At 41.6% G+C, this 15,772-nt stretch overlaps 1 protein-coding gene across 5 annotated transcripts in view; it reads left to right on the top strand.

Annotated features, from left to right (window-relative positions):
• Positions 1–15,772, top strand: part of SULF2 (sulfatase 2) — a 284,708-nt gene that overhangs the window by 60,254 nt on the left and 208,682 nt on the right. The window lies entirely within an intron of this gene.

Raw genomic sequence — 15,772 nt, 5'->3', positions numbered from 1 at the left:
CCAGCCATGGCGGAAGGTATGGGAATGCCTTTTCAATTTGTTTTGTCTCCATTTTCCTCCCCTCCCATTTCTCCTTGCATTGACATCAGCAGGAGGAGAAATCACAACAGCAGGCGTACTTGAAGATCCTCTGTGGGTGAATGTGGAGCTGGTGGAGCAGCCACATCCTAAAACAAGCATAGGCAAACTCGGCCCTCCAGATGTTTTGGGACTACAACTCACATCATCCCTGACCACTGGTCCTGTTAGCTAAGGATGATGGGAGTTGTAGTCCCGAAACATCTGGAGGGCCGAGTTTGCCTGTCCTAAGAGCTTTCAGCCAGCCTGTGACTGACTTTAGAATAGCAGCCTAGATTTGCTCAATAGTTTTATTGATGGCATTAGATATCAGTGGCTTTACTGCAGGTTGTTTATGGTGACCTCTTCTTTGTCTAGGTCGTAAGTGATCAGGGACTGATTAATTAACACGATGCCTGCTGAAGATCCAAAAATTAATCTGACCTTAAAAATAATAATCAGCTGTGAACTGACATATTTTCTCTTAGGACTTTTGCATACCGTATGCCATTCATTTCATAAAGTGCTTTAGAAGCATCTGTGTTTGCTGTTCCCCTTACTAATGTTTATGTGTATTGTTTTGTTCTGTGTAGGTGCTTTTATTTGGGTTTTGTGAGTCATTTTGGAGATGTTGTTTGGCAGAATAGCATGGTAAAAACTGAATAAAAATTTTAGGGCTTGGTGTACAGAAGGTTTGATCTGAAAGATCATGGGCTGGATTCACCTACCCTGTTGCTAGTTAGGGTTGCCACCTTTGTTCTGGCAAAATACAAGACAGGACTGGGGAGGGGGATAGTGGGGTGATTTTTTTTCCACCTGGCACTGAAGTGTCTTCAAAGCAATCCATTACAATTCATTGCAGCCTAACAGGATGGCCCCTCTGGAATTTGACACATGCACACACACAAAAAAATTTATAAATCTGTCTGTGCTTTGCTACCCAAAGCTTAAATGCATGACCTTATCATTGATTTTGATTATTCTTGAATGGTTGTTTTTAACTGTTTCTACCAATAATTCTGTTGTTCTTTTAGTGAAATGCTTTGAGGTGGTTGTTGTTTTCAATCAAGTGGTACATAAATTTTAATAAACAAGATTCCAAATCCCAGTTCCAGTGAAAAGGAGGAGGATAAAGAAATGGTGAATCATCTGCTGATATTGATGACACCAAATTCCATGCTTTAGTATCATTTCACCCCACATCCTCATATTGAATGCAAGGCTTTTAGCTTGGCACTTAATAGGCTGATGGGCAGGTTGTTAATTAGAATTGACTGAAATATTCCCTCTGGCTGATATTTCCACTGTGGTCCTCTATGCTGTGCATCTTGCCTGCCTATGTGTATAATTAACAATTAATGTAATGAAGTGATGGGAACCTTTACACTTTTAATATTTCTAAATACATTGTCTTCATACGCATGAAAGAGATCTTGCTTATAGAGTCTTTCCTGGAAGATCCATACAGATATTTTAAGAATCTGATTACCAAAAAAAAAAAAATCATCTCTCTTCCCCCCCCCCTTTCTTGTTTGACCTTCTGTGTCATGGACAGCATTATGTAAGAATTGGGTATATCAAAGGTAAGGTTTTGTTGTCGTGGCTTCCCCACACTCTCAGAATTTCTAACTTTTTGGCTATTTTTCCACATGGAGGCAGTGTGCATCCGCATGGCTTTCATCCTTGGATGAAGAGCCTTTTCCCAGATATGGACTACAACCCTTTCCCTCCCATGTCCAGTACAGTACTGGCTCCAGGCTTTAGTGGTCCATTGAGCAAGGTGTCTTCAGTGGACCCAACTCCTTTCTCATGGTGTTGCTACCGCCCAGTTGCTTGCCTTCTTCCTGTGGACCCAACCCACGCCATCACCACTGGGAGGGAAGGGGTGAAACAAGTGGAAGGCACTCCTCCCTTTTTTGCTGTTGTCACTCCTCCTTTACTCAGGACAATGACAGCAAGAAGAAAGAGGCCCCAGCAAGGGCCCCAGGTTTAGGGGTTGGCAGTGGGCTCCCTGCTCATATATGCTAGCTCATATATCCTTTTGAAGCCTATGCATATGGAATCCCTATTCACAACGCAGTTTCCCACCCACCCCCAAAAAGGTGGAGGGGCAGAGAAAATGAAAAAGGTATTTCTGCCTCCCCAAAGAATTCCCAAATGCCCATTGTCCTATGGGGCAGCCATTCCAAAATCGCCAACAGGTAGTTGTTGACAGTGCCTCCATGTATGTTTATCTCCGTGTTTTTTTCCTTTGGGGTATAGCCTGCAACCTGCTTGTACAAACATGTTAATTTTTAGCTGAAGCTATAGTCAAAAACCAAATGTAATCAGCCTGTACATAACATCCGGTAACTAGACATATTCGCTGAAGGAATTTTAAGGTAGCTGTCAAGGAAGAAGATCTCTCTCTCTCTCTCTCTCTCTCTCTCTCTGTGTGTGTGTGTGTGTGTGTGTGTGTGTGTGTGTGTGTGTTTCTGTACTAGGTATGGTTCAAAAGTTGTTAAGCAATCTTTCCACACCTCACAGGGGAATCATTTCAAATGTAGTGTTACTAATGGGAAGCCACGTTCAAAAGCACCCTGTGGGTAATAAAACAAACCTTGTTTTTAAAATAAACGTTAAGGACATATTTAGTTTATCATATGGAATGCTGATGCATCAAAATGCTTTGGCATCCGTGTGTGTGTGTGTGCGCGCGCGCGTGTAGTTGCTTCTTACGGCACTTCCAGACAGTTGTTATTTGGGGGTGGGATTCAATCACATGCCAGTAAATTCAAATTCTGCAATTATGGTTGAGTGGGAGGTCTTGCACAACAAACACTTCTCCAAAAGATCAGACTTCTTTGTGATAATGAAAGTGATGGGGAAATGTGCAGAATAGTGTGAAATAATCCTTACTCTGATGCAACATGATCTAACCTCTCTGCAAACAAAAAGGAATGAATGCTCAATGAACAGGTTGGTTAGAAGCACCCTTAGAAACAAGCAAAATTGCAAGAGCGATCAATCTGTTGCTGTGCTCTATTTCATACTGTAGGTGAGAAGCGTATACGGTACACACACGTTTTAAAAATAATAATCATCCTACTTATACAGGTGAAAACTGGACAAAACCCTTTTACTGATCCGTCATATTATTGCATCATAATTTGCATACAGACCTCATAACTTTACAATTCTGGTTGTTTATTTATTCCACATCTGTTGCTGCCCTTCTAGTGCTTAGCTTTTATTCTACATTATCTGTTTATTCTACACAACCTGTTTTAGTAAAGCGTGTTCTCACTAAAGGAGAGCATGGGTTGCGGATGGGGCCGAGCAAGACACCCTCTGGGTTGTCAGGCAAGTTAGCCTCAAGGGCTCAAACCAGATTGGTGGATGGAGTTGCTGGGGTAAAATTGATGTTGCCAATTTTAGGGGTGGGATCAGAGATTATTTAAGCTAGGGCCACAGCTTGTTCCTTTCTCTTTCGCTGTGGACACCGGATCTCCCGCCCGCCCTCCCTTGAAGGGCTTCGCTCTGACCTTGCTATTGCCTGTCATGGGGTCGTCCGCATTGGTGCGGGGGCCTGGTAGGAATTTTTCCTTTTGGCTGATTAGTGTGTGCCAATTGGGTTTTGCCTACTACGTAGCAAATCGTCACAACTTGTAAGGTTGGCGGTTAGGCATTGGTTAAATTGGTTGGCGGAGGGGTATGGATTGGCTGTGCCTGCCCCTCCAATGCTGCTGCTGCACGGGTATTCCGTTAAAGGAATTCTGAAGCTTACCATCCCCTTCGTCCAAACCCTGACGGCAGGGTGCGGGCCGCGTAAGCTTCAAGGAACATGCGCGGAGTAGCTGAGGGCCTGTGACGCAGCTCCAGCTGACTCTGTCCCGTGTTCCTCCGGGACTGACTAGGGAGTCAGTGCTGTCCCCCATGGCGGGGGGTGACAGATAGTCATAACCAATGCCTAAGCAACCACTCACATTTTGTATGATAATAAAGTTGTGGCCAAAATTATGCCAAAAACCTTAAACAAAAAATAATGTGTGATGTGTGAGTTATTGGGAAGGGTGTCTTGGGGACCTCAGCACGCAAATGATCTGCACATGGTGGATAAAGTTCTGTCACTGTTGTTGTTTTCTTAAAGAAATGTAAGAGTTCCACAAAGAAGCCCTGGAGGCCCTAATTAATGGGTATTTTTTTGGCTTGTAACAAAGATATATTGCCTAATATTACATTCCTTGCAGTCATATGCTAATTAAAAGGCGTAGTATATACAATTGCTCTCCATCAAAGTGATTGAAAGCTTACAAAGATGCTTTCTTTTGCCTGTGGGGAGGATAGAAGACACCATCAGTCACCATGACTGTGCCTTAGGAATGAATGCTCCTGTTTTGGATGTAAACTTTTCTTAGGCATTTAAAAGGCTTGAAGGTGTTTCATTTCCTAATTCTGTATGCAGTCATCATGTACCGTATCTTCTTATAACAAGCTATTATGGTGACAAGGAAGGTCTCAACAGACTAATATCCGCATTGTTTTAAATGAATACACAAATGCATACCTGATGTTCTTGATGACGGCATTGTTGACTCTGCCAAGAATCCAAGAGGCCATGTAGACAAGATTTGGCTTCTGTGGTCTGCCTTTCTGTCTGTCTTTCAATATATGCTGATGCAGCTCTCTGTTAATCTGCTTTCAAAAGTAAAATGGGTGAGGTTAGAAAGACTCATTCATAACAATGTTAGGACTCAGAAACCTAATGGCATGCTGTCAAGTTCTAAAGCTCAAGTTGTTGCGGACATACAATAACCTTGTATGATTGCCACCCCTTATTTTTTTTCATATCATTTTTATTAGTTTTACAATAATACTTTCCATTGCAATATCTCCTCTTATATTATACATTTTGGCTTTTTAGGGCCCTGACTTCCTTCAAACCTTCCTTATGATTTTCTAGCTTTCATTTCAAATTTCTGCATTTTCACTATTTAACCATTGCTTTAAAATCAAAAACATGAAAACATCATACATTCTTATTCTTATCTGCAGTGGTTTTTCTCGGTAATTCCTCTTGTTTCCACTTCTGTGCTAATAAAATTCTTGCTGCCGTTGTTGTGTATAGGAAAAGCTTACTATATTGTCTGTTAATTTCTGTACCTACAGTTCCGAGTAGAAATGCTTCTGGTTTTTTAACATATGTATATTTCAACATTATCTTAATCTCATTATACAGTGGTACCTCGGGTTACATACGTTTCAGGTTACATACGCTTCAGGTTACAGACTCCACTAACCCAGAAATATTACCTCGGGTTAAGAACTTTGCTTCAGGATGAGAACAGAAATCGTGCAGCAGCAGCGCAGGAGGCCCCATTAGCTAAAGTGGTGCTTCAGGTTAAGAACAGTTTCAGGTTAAGAACAGACCTCCAGAACGAATTAAGTTCTTAACCTGAGGTACCACTGTATATCATATCCCAGAAGCCTTTCACTTTCTTACATTCCCACCACATATGATAAAAGGTACCTTCTTTTTCTGCCACCCCTTATAATTTGATATTTTGTGCCTTAATGGAGAGTAACCTTATTTGCAACACAGAGTGTTCTATCTGTGATACAATATGCTTCTGTGTGTAACAGCTGAGGAACTCTCTCTCTGCACCTTAAATTATTTTCCCAAACCACAGTCAAAACCAACATGGAGGGCAGTATTCACCAAATGAATCCTGTCAGCAGAAGGTGTATTTGGGGGTGGGGGGCACATATCAGCCTGTGCACTAGGCTGAGACCTTGTAGCAGCACCCCAATGGCCATTAAGTGGATTATCCATGGGAACAGAGAAGCCTCCCCACCCACATATGCCTGCTATGGATCTTATCTAGTACCTTCAGCATCTGCTATGAGAACCTGCCAGCGAACTATACCGTATTTTTTGCCCTATAGGGCGCACCGGCCCATAGGGCGCACCTAGGTTTTTTGGGGGGGGAATAAAGGGGAAAAATTATTTCCGCCCCCAGGCGCAGGGCTGGGGCGGGGGAAGCCCGAGCTTCCCCTGACCCCAGCCCCCAGAACAGGCTGCAATCCGCAAGCCTCGGGAGCCTGGCGGGAACTCCCGCTGGCCTCCCCAGGCTTGTGGATATCTGCCCGAAGCCCGGGGCGCGCTGCTCAGAGCACTTCATGCTGCAGGCTGCTGTCTGCAAGCCTTGGGAGCCCGGCGGGACCTCCCGCGGGCTCCCAAGGCTTGCGGATAGCTTCCTGAAGCCTGGAGAGCAAGAGGAGTCGGTGCGCACCGACCCCTCTCACTCTCCAGGCTTCAACGAAAGCCTGCATTCGCCCCATAGGACGCACACACATTTCCCCGTCATTTTTGGAGGGGGGAAAGTGCGTCCTATAGGGCGAAAAATACGGTAACAAAATACAAGCAGATTACAAGCCACATATTGCAAAAACTCCACATCACTGAGGCCAATCATGACTGGGTAGAATTATTTTCCAGCCCTGTCAACCAGCGGCTAATCTTTGTGCATAACCAGGTAACAGAGGAAGTAGCATGCTTCTGAATACCTGTTGCTGGAAACAACAGAAGGAGGGAGTGCTCTTGTGCTCAGGTCCGGCTTGCATGCTTCCCATGAGCCACTGTGAGAACAGGATGCTGAAGAATTTGGGACACTGACCTGTTCCAGTAGGGATCTTCTTCTGTTATATTCTTAAGTGCGGGAAGAATGCCCAGTGATGGATCTCCCAACAGTCTGACTAAATATATCCATCTATTGTAAATTAAACACTGTAAAACCCTAGTTCCTTGATCAATCTTGCATGAGCTAACTTAAGGATTTAATGGATGGGCTAATTGATGGTTTTTGTCACATAATGGAATAATGGTAGCTTGATTCATTTAAGCATTATCTTTGTTAAAAACAGTATTTTTGCCCCCAGGCCATTTGATTTAACACACCTGGCACTTAAGCGCTGCAGACATACTTTGTCAACTAATTGCTATATATAATGTTTTCCCTTCTGCACTAATTTTAAAGACAGCAAAACATGTTGCCAAATTACAGGTTAGTTTTATGTGCTACTGCTATTAATGTGCATGATTAGGCATGATTAATAGAAGGTGTGTTAACTTTTTTTGTGGGCCAATGGAAAATTATAGAGACATGGTACATTTTATAATATCATTGCATTCCTTTGATGCACTGCAGGATGGCAGGGTGGCTCTGAGTTGTAAAACCTATGCATCCTTTTAATGGAATGCTTTTATGAGAAGTTGTTCATCTGCTCTACTGGCCTACTTGTAGTTTAACACAACCCAGGTGTTTATATTATACACAATGGTGTTTTGCTTTACAAATTTAGTTCCTAAATTATTGTGCCTTTTGCTAAGCTTCTACAAAGCAAACACTCAGATTAAGTGTTTACATTTGATGCTCATCAGATTTGCAGATGACACCAAACTGGGAGGAGTAGCCAGTGCTGCTGAAGACAGAACCAGGATTCAAAATTACCTAAACAGATTGGAGAACTGGGCCCAAACTAATTAAGTGGATTTCAGTAGGGACAAATGTAAGGTTCTGCACTTAGGCTGTAAGAACCAGCTGCACATATATAAGATTGGGGGACACCTGGCTTGCCAGTAGTACATGTGGGAAGGATCTAGGGGTCTTAGTAGAATAGTAGAATCATAGAATCATAGAGTTGGAATAGACCACAAGGGCCATCAAGTCCAACCCCCTGCCAAGCAGGAAACACCATCAGAGCACTCCTGACATATGGTTGTCAAGCCTCTGCTTAAAGACCTCCAAAGAAGGAGACTCCACCACACTCCTTGGCAGCAAATTCCACTGTCGAACAGCTCTTACTGTCAGGAAGTTCTTCCTAATGTTTAGGTGGAATCTTCTTTCTTGTAGTTTGGATCCATTGCTCCGTGTCTGCTTCTCTGGAGCAGCAGAAAACAACCTTTCTCCCTCCTCTATATGACATCCTTTTATATATTTGAACATGGCTATCATATCACCCCTTAACCTCCTCTTCTCCAGGCTAAACATGCCCAGCTCCCTTAGCCGTTCCTCATAAGGCATCGTTTCCAGGTCTTTGACCATTTTGGTTGCCCTCCTCTGGACACGTTCCAGTTTGTCAGTGTCCTTCTTGAACTGTGGTGCCCAGAACTGGTAGTAGTAGACCACAAGCTTAACATGAATCAACAGTGTGATGCAGCAGCAGCAAAAAGAAAAAGAAAAAAGCTAATGCTCTTCTTGACTGCATCAACAAAAGTATAGTGTCCAGATCTGTCTTCTCCTGACTGCTGTGGTCATCAACTGAGGTCCTCTTAGGTATTTCATTAATGCAGTTCCTCTGTCTTGTCATGTCTTCAGACAGGACCTTCTTGGTGATTGTGCCTCACCTTCAGAACTCCCTCCAAAAGGGAGGGTCATCCTGCTCTTAATCACCTTTCGTTGTATGGTGAAGACCTTCTTTTTAGAAAGAGCATTTAATAAGACACATGTGAGCCCTCTTTTATGCTATGGTTAATTATGCTAGAAATAGTTTTGCTGCTACTTTTAAGGATTTTTTTTTTTATGTCACTGCTTTTATGCTATCAGTTGAACTTGCTTGTTTTAATTATACACCTTTAGGTGCCAGGCAAAAACATTCCATTTTAACCAGGCCTTGAGTTGATCTGATTTACATCTCCTATGCCGTTTTAAAATGTGTTTTTTTCTTGGACTATTTTTAGGAATGCATTATCATTAATCTTATTTCCTTTCTACCCATTGCTGCAACCGCATCACTGAATTCACGTGCATTTGGAGATTGTTAGCTGAGTGATAACAAAAGTCTGAACTCATGCTCTATCCAGGTCACAGAGTCTGCTAAACCTTATTCCTTTTCTATTCATGCACTCAGCTTCCTTCTCAGTTGCTGTAAAAGCACCATTTCAAAACACAGTGAGAACTCCTTTGCATTTGTTTACAAAATTCACCTGAGTTGGTAACAATCACTTTCATAAAGCCACTGCCTTAGGTGTTGAAGAAAGCAATCCAATTTTTGCAACTTCAGTTTTGCCTGTAAAAGGGAATCCATATCCTGTTCCAGGTAAGTCCAGCACCAAAGAAGGGAATTGCGCTAAATCCCTGGCAGAACAACAGTAGCATAGCTTTGCTGAATGCAGCAGAGCTGCTGTCAAACATGCCCACAAGTATATAAAACACAGGATATAAAACACAGTCTCTACTGTGCTCTCCTTCAAACATACACTGACTCCTTTACTGATATTTCTGCATGGTTTGTCCCACTCCCACCCCATATTCTTTTTTTAAAAAAGCTTACTTTTCATTTTAGATATATCCCACCAATACTCCATTGCTATGGATAGGTGCAGATTCTATCTTGTCTTGAGGTCAAGTCTACCCAAAAGAGAAATTGGGTCCTTAGAATTGTGGCACCTACGCTTCGGAATTCCCTCCCGTTAAATATCAGACAGGCTCCATCTTTGTTGCCTTTTCAGTGTCTACTGCAAAACTTTCTTTCCCAACAAGCAAAACAGGTCATTAAGAAGAGAAAGTGGGCAAAGTGAACAATAAAACAATCTGAAGTAACATATTTACAGTTCACAATATCTGAAAATCAGTTAGCCTAACATTGTCTTTTCTTATTTTATCTTTTTGTAAGCCACTTTGAGTTTTTTTTGTTTTCATTTTTACAATCAAGCAGTGTATAACTTTTATGAAATAAATGAATAAAGGCTTCTCCAGGATTTGTGAGGACCCAAGAATGACTCCACCTGTGTAAGCTTTTTAAAAAAAAACTGAGGCTACCATTTCGGTTTGCAGTGCAAATAATTCAAGCTGCAGCATGAGAAGTCATGGGTTAATTGCATTCCCTGATCACCTAGCTGTCAGCTAATGCTCAGTTATTATGCACAACTACAGAAGTTAAAAACGGCACGTAAATTGCTACCATACCTATTAAATAGGTGGAGTCGGAAGCAAGTGGTTCCTTCCGAATAATTCATCTGACAGGCTTCTACAGCATTGAGAGATGTGTGGAGCCGTCATTGCCCCAAGCTTCCATTGCCTGGATTTACTAAATTGCTAATATTGTTCTAAGCAGTAGAGATTATGACAACTTATTATTTTCTTTGAGAATTCTACCCAGTGGCGTTATACTTGGCATTGAAGGGATCACTTTGAAAAGCTTGTGTGTTTGTCCCTTAATCATCAGTAAGCTATTATCATCCTCCTAACTTTTCATTATAATGTAAATAAAGACTTTAACCATGTTGCTACAAATTTGGTTTCATTAGAGTCCTGTGGTAGTTGGGTAAGAGCTGTGCATCTGCTGCTGTTACATCAAACCTCCACATATATAGGGAAATAGGACACTTCCTTTTCTTTAGGCCCTGTTGTGCACCTGTGGTGATGATGTAGCCTGCACAGCAGACCCAATAAGGTACCTCTGTGTGAAATGCTTCACACAGCACATTGTTGGATTATGGAATTCGCTTAAACAAGATGTGGTGATGGCCACCAATTTAAGCTTTAAAAGGAGATTAGACAAATTCATGGAAGATAAGGTTACCAATGGCTGCAACTGAACACAAGTTCTAGGATCAGATGTACCATGTTACTGATACCAAGAGAATTCTATTGCACTCATCTACTGCTTGTGGGCTTCCCTTAGGCATATGGTGGGTCCCGTGTGGGAGACAGTAAGCTGGGCTAGATAGGTCATTGGTTTGATCCATCTGGGCTCATGTTGACTCAACTTTGTGGTCCTTCCCACATGTACTACTGACAAGGCAGGTGTCTCCCATCCTATATTTGTTCATCTAATTATTCCTGCCCAAGATTATTCCTACCTTACATTTGTCCTTACTGAAGTTCAAGCTGTGGGTTCTGGCCCAGTTCTCAAATCCGTTTAGGTCATATTGAATCCTAATAGCCACCCAAAGTTGTATAGACACTTTCTCGTCCCAGGGTAGCTCCAGAGCCCAGTACTGTGTAGTTTCTCCACTCACATTTCATAGAATCATAGAATCATAGAGTTGGAATAGACCACAAGGGCCATCGAGTCCAACCCCCTGGCAAGCAGGAAACACCATCAGACACCATTTCTCTGTTTAGCTGTCTCCAACTTGTCTGCCTTTTCTCTGCTTTCTTTGCTGCCTCTGAGGTTGTGGTAAGGTTGCTGCTAAACCTCAGTTATCTGCTGGTGCTGCATTTGTTGATACCAGTGCTTGCCTCTCTCCGTGCATCCCGCCTTAAGCTTTTTATTTGTTTACGGCCAGCTGTGTTAGATCTTGTGAGAGGCAGTGGTTAGGGCTTCACCACATTGCTCTAAGTATCCTTTCACTGGTCACTGTGCATTACACAGAAGCTCCCTTATCTGAGATTGCTCAGGCAAAGGTGCTTTTAGGGAACAAAAAGAGTCCATTCCACAGGGCTACTTCCTGAATAACTGATATGCCTTTTAAATTGGCAATTAAAGCTTTAGTCAATTTTAATTACACCAATTAATCTGTTAAAGCTTGTAGCCTACAGAATATTTATTCCAATGACATAAAGTCTAATATGCCTGCCACAGTGGTGCAAGAGAACAGAGGTGCACATTGACTGCCTCTTAGATCTGGAAAATCACAGTATTGTCAGGACACAAGGTCACAAACATGTATCTAAAGAAATTGTAAAACAAATCAAAGGAAAGATATGGAAACTAAGTAGCCGCCTTTTTTCATCCCATTTGAATGTGCTTTTCAACAAGTTAATTGTTGCTGTATTTTAACTATAGTGTGTTTGTTTTACTGAGCATGTATATCCTCTGATGTTGCATATGGAGTGAGTCGTGCATGCAAGGGGGAAACGTTTTAAGATCCAATTTAATGCAATGTTTCTTTTAGTGTTACCTTCCTTTTCCTTCTTCATTTAAAATTTAACTAATTCTTGCCCAAGTAGACAAACAGCCAGCAAATGAAAAGTTTTCATTCCATTTTCATCAAAGATTTAGCAACAGATGGGTTAAAGAGATGTCTTGTTGCTAGGGCATGTGTGCCTTTGCAAAACCAAACAATAACATTTCTAGTGATGTACTGCATGCGGAGTTGTGATCATAAATAATTGAAACAAAACAGCTGTTCTCCAACGCAAGACATTCCATGAGGAAAGAAGCACTGCTATCTTTTACAATGGGGGTTATTTACTTACCCATTTGTGGGTGAGCTTTCCTGTCATTTGGCCTACAATACTATACTATAGATATAGATACAGCTTTTGATATTGCTGTATTTACCCAAAATACTTGTTTGAAGAAGAAAATTTTTGAAAGCCATTCTTGAAATTGTACTGAGCAAAATTATTTGTATAATTATGTAAAACTATTATGTATAATTGCAAAATTTTGCAAATGTATAAGAATTATCAACACTTAACAACAATAGGAAATAAACTAGCTCAGGGATGACCTACTGAAATGCCAAATCTAGCCACTAGAGTGATTTTATCTGGTCCCTAGTGACTGTCAATTTTTAATCCAATATGTTTACCCACAGCTTGAAATGAAAGATGCATTTAAGTTGTAGGAATATATTTTCACACTTTAATGCCCCATCTCTCTCTTGCATTTTATATGTAATGTGTAGATAACATATAATGTTTGTATTTGAATGCTAATGCTATACCTGAGGATGTGCACTACAGTACTGTGAAATTCTTACCGCTACACAAAAACAGCTTTATTATGGAGTCTGGAAACTTCTAAGGCAACCATAAATGTACTTCTGGCCCCCAGAACACTATCATAAGTAGCTCCCAAGAATGTAAAGAGGCTAGCATTCTTGGCCATGAAGGCAGGGGTGTGCGTTAGTGTGAAAGAGAGAGAATATTATCATAGATGAGTTATCAGTTTGGCCACATGTCATAAATGGAGCATGAATGTAATAATTGTTCTCCATAGTAAAGGCAATTTATTGCTGAGGATTAATTTCCCAGAGAGAGGTCCTGAATATGAATTTCATAGCTGCTTGTTAGACAGGAGTAGGTTCTTGCCAAATATTTCAGAAGATGACAAATTAATTGCTACTGGGTTTTTAATCTCAGAAAGGTGATTCACAGATAATAAATCTGAACGATACCTTAACCATGGATGGCAAAAATCTGTCAAGTTCAGCCTTATTTACATACAGACTAAATATGTAGGTTGGGATGGGAAAACACAATGAATTTTCTTCTCCTGCTTCTCCACCCCTAGTATGAGTTGCATGGAGGGCCCTTGCTTGAGGAAGGCATCTGTAGGAATGTTTTAAAACATACATAAAACAATATAAACATACTTGGAATCTCATCAATAAAGATTAGTGGGCAAGCTTCACCTAAAAAGGGCTTCTGCTTGAGAAATGGGGCTTTCTCCTCTTCTTTCCCATGTGTAACCCCTGAAATTTGTTTGGGGAGGGGCTTGGGAAAACCCCCAGAACATTGTGCAAGGGGAGGAAGATACAGTGGTACCTCAGGTTACAGATGCTTCAGGTTACAGACTCCACTAACCCAGAAATAGTACCTCGGGTTAAGAACTTTGCTTGAGGATGAGAACAGAAATCGCATAGTGGCGGTGCAGCGGCAGCGGAAGGCCCCATTAGCTAAAGTGGTACATCAGGTTAAGAACAGTTTCTGGTTAAGAATGGACCTCCAGAATGAATTAAGTTCTTAACCCGAGGTACCACTGTAATTCTATGTGGCAAGCTGCAGTGCAGGACATTTGTAATAGTCTGATATTTAATTCAGTTTAGTGAAATTGGTTGCGGGGTCCACATTTCTGTGTATTGTCACAGAAATCTCTCTATATTTGTTAGCAAATTTGCATTAGCCCTGCATTCCCTTCCTCCAGTTTGTGAATGTGTTATTGTCTCCCCTGGTGGATGGGTGCTGCCTTTTTTTTTTAACCGGAGCATAGTACTTTCTAATATACATAGTCGATAATCACTGAGCAGCCCCCTCTGGCATCATATTATTTATCTTTGACCTGGAATTCCATTTGCTTGTGGTGAACCAGGTATGTGAGGGCTGTTTGAGGGGGCCCTCAGCAAAGTGCCTTCTGGGAGGGGGGTCGCTTCCAAGTTGGTATCCTCTAGGTCAGGTTCAAATTCAGGTAAATGGGCAGAGCTACGAAGGTACATTTTACCTTTGTTCACTAAGCTAGTTTCTGTGCAGAGAAAAAAGAGGCATAGGAATTCAAGAACACATTCCAGTGAGGCAAAAACATTTGGGGGATGAAGCAGGCCCTGTAAGTGGTGATACTAAGGGGGTGTGGTGTGGCCATATTTCACCCCTGGGCACACACACACACAAAGAAGAGCAAGTATACCTATGCACATCCGTCAAATGCTGGGCAATTACAGTGCATCTTCATTACAAGATGGTGTCAGTATGAAGCTGTCTAGTACCCAGTGAAATAAAGGAACTGAAGCACATCATCACTGATTCGCTCCACCCCTGGTTCAAATAAACAAATGAAATAATTACATGTTACTTTTGAGAGCAGAGACATCACCTAACCAACAAAGGTCCGTATAGTTAAAGCCATGGTCTTCCCAGTAGTGATGTATGGAAGTGAGAGCTGGCCCATAAAGAAGGCTGATCGCCGAAGAATTGATGCTTTTGAAATATGGTGCTGGAGGAGACTCTTGAGAGTCCCATGGACTGCAAGAAGATCAAACCTCTCCATTCTTAAGGAAATCAGCCCTGAGTGCTCACTGGAAGGACAGATCCTGAAGCTGAGGCTCCAATACTTTGGCTACCTCATGAGAAGAGAAGACTCCCTGGAAAAGACCCTGATGTTGGAGAAGGGGACGACAAAGGACGAGATGGTTGGACAGTGTTCTCAAAGCTACGAACATGAGTCTGACCAAATTGCGGGAGGCAGTGGAAGACAGGAGTGCCTGGCGTGCTTTGGTCCATGGGGTCACGAAGAGTCGGACACGACTAAACGACTAAACAACAACAACACTTTTGAGAGAAGAATACCCACATTTATTTTAGTGACAGAGTTTTGCATTCATTACTATGTTATCTTGGAGATTTAATCAAGCTGCAAAATTTAGTGTCGTTCTTGTTCATCACGAACGCAATTTCGACAGGCAATTTGCAATGACTGTTCATATAATAAATCTTTTGAGATTTATATGCAGAGATAAATGGCTACTGCACTTCTTTTACTCTTTGGGAAAATGGTACCAGAAAAGAAGAAAGCAATCTCAGCAATATATTTAAGATTCCTGAGTGGCTGTAGCTGACTAGCGTAGCTCTGGGCATGCTCAGTGATATGCATGAAATAAAACAAGATTACCTTTGTAAATTTCAGAACTTCTTTACATTTTGTAAAGAGATATTAAACAAGACTACATTTCCATGGAGACAAGGTGGACAAGTGCCAGTTTTTACCCTTAGAAGGACTCACAGTGTTGCTCTGATTATCTGGATTAATACGGGGCTCATCTGCAAGACAGAAGTGCTGACCTTCCTGCTGCCAAGTTTGACATTTTAATGATACCTGCATTTTCATTTTGGTTTATCAAAACCTGTATTGAAATTATGCTCTGGCAACTACATAGCTCAGCAGAAATATTAGGATACCCTAAGTATGAAGTATATTTCAGCATAACCTGAAAGGGGGCATAGGGAGACAGATGGAAAACAATCAGAAAGCTTGTACAGATAACTAAAATGCATCCATTTGGCTTTCC

Source organism: Podarcis muralis, chromosome 5, assembly GCF_964188315.1.
Source record: "Podarcis muralis chromosome 5, rPodMur119.hap1.1, whole genome shotgun sequence".
NCBI classification, from domain to species: domain Eukaryota; kingdom Metazoa; phylum Chordata; class Lepidosauria; order Squamata; family Lacertidae; genus Podarcis; species Podarcis muralis.
This window is presented reverse-complemented; position numbering and strand designations above follow the sequence as displayed.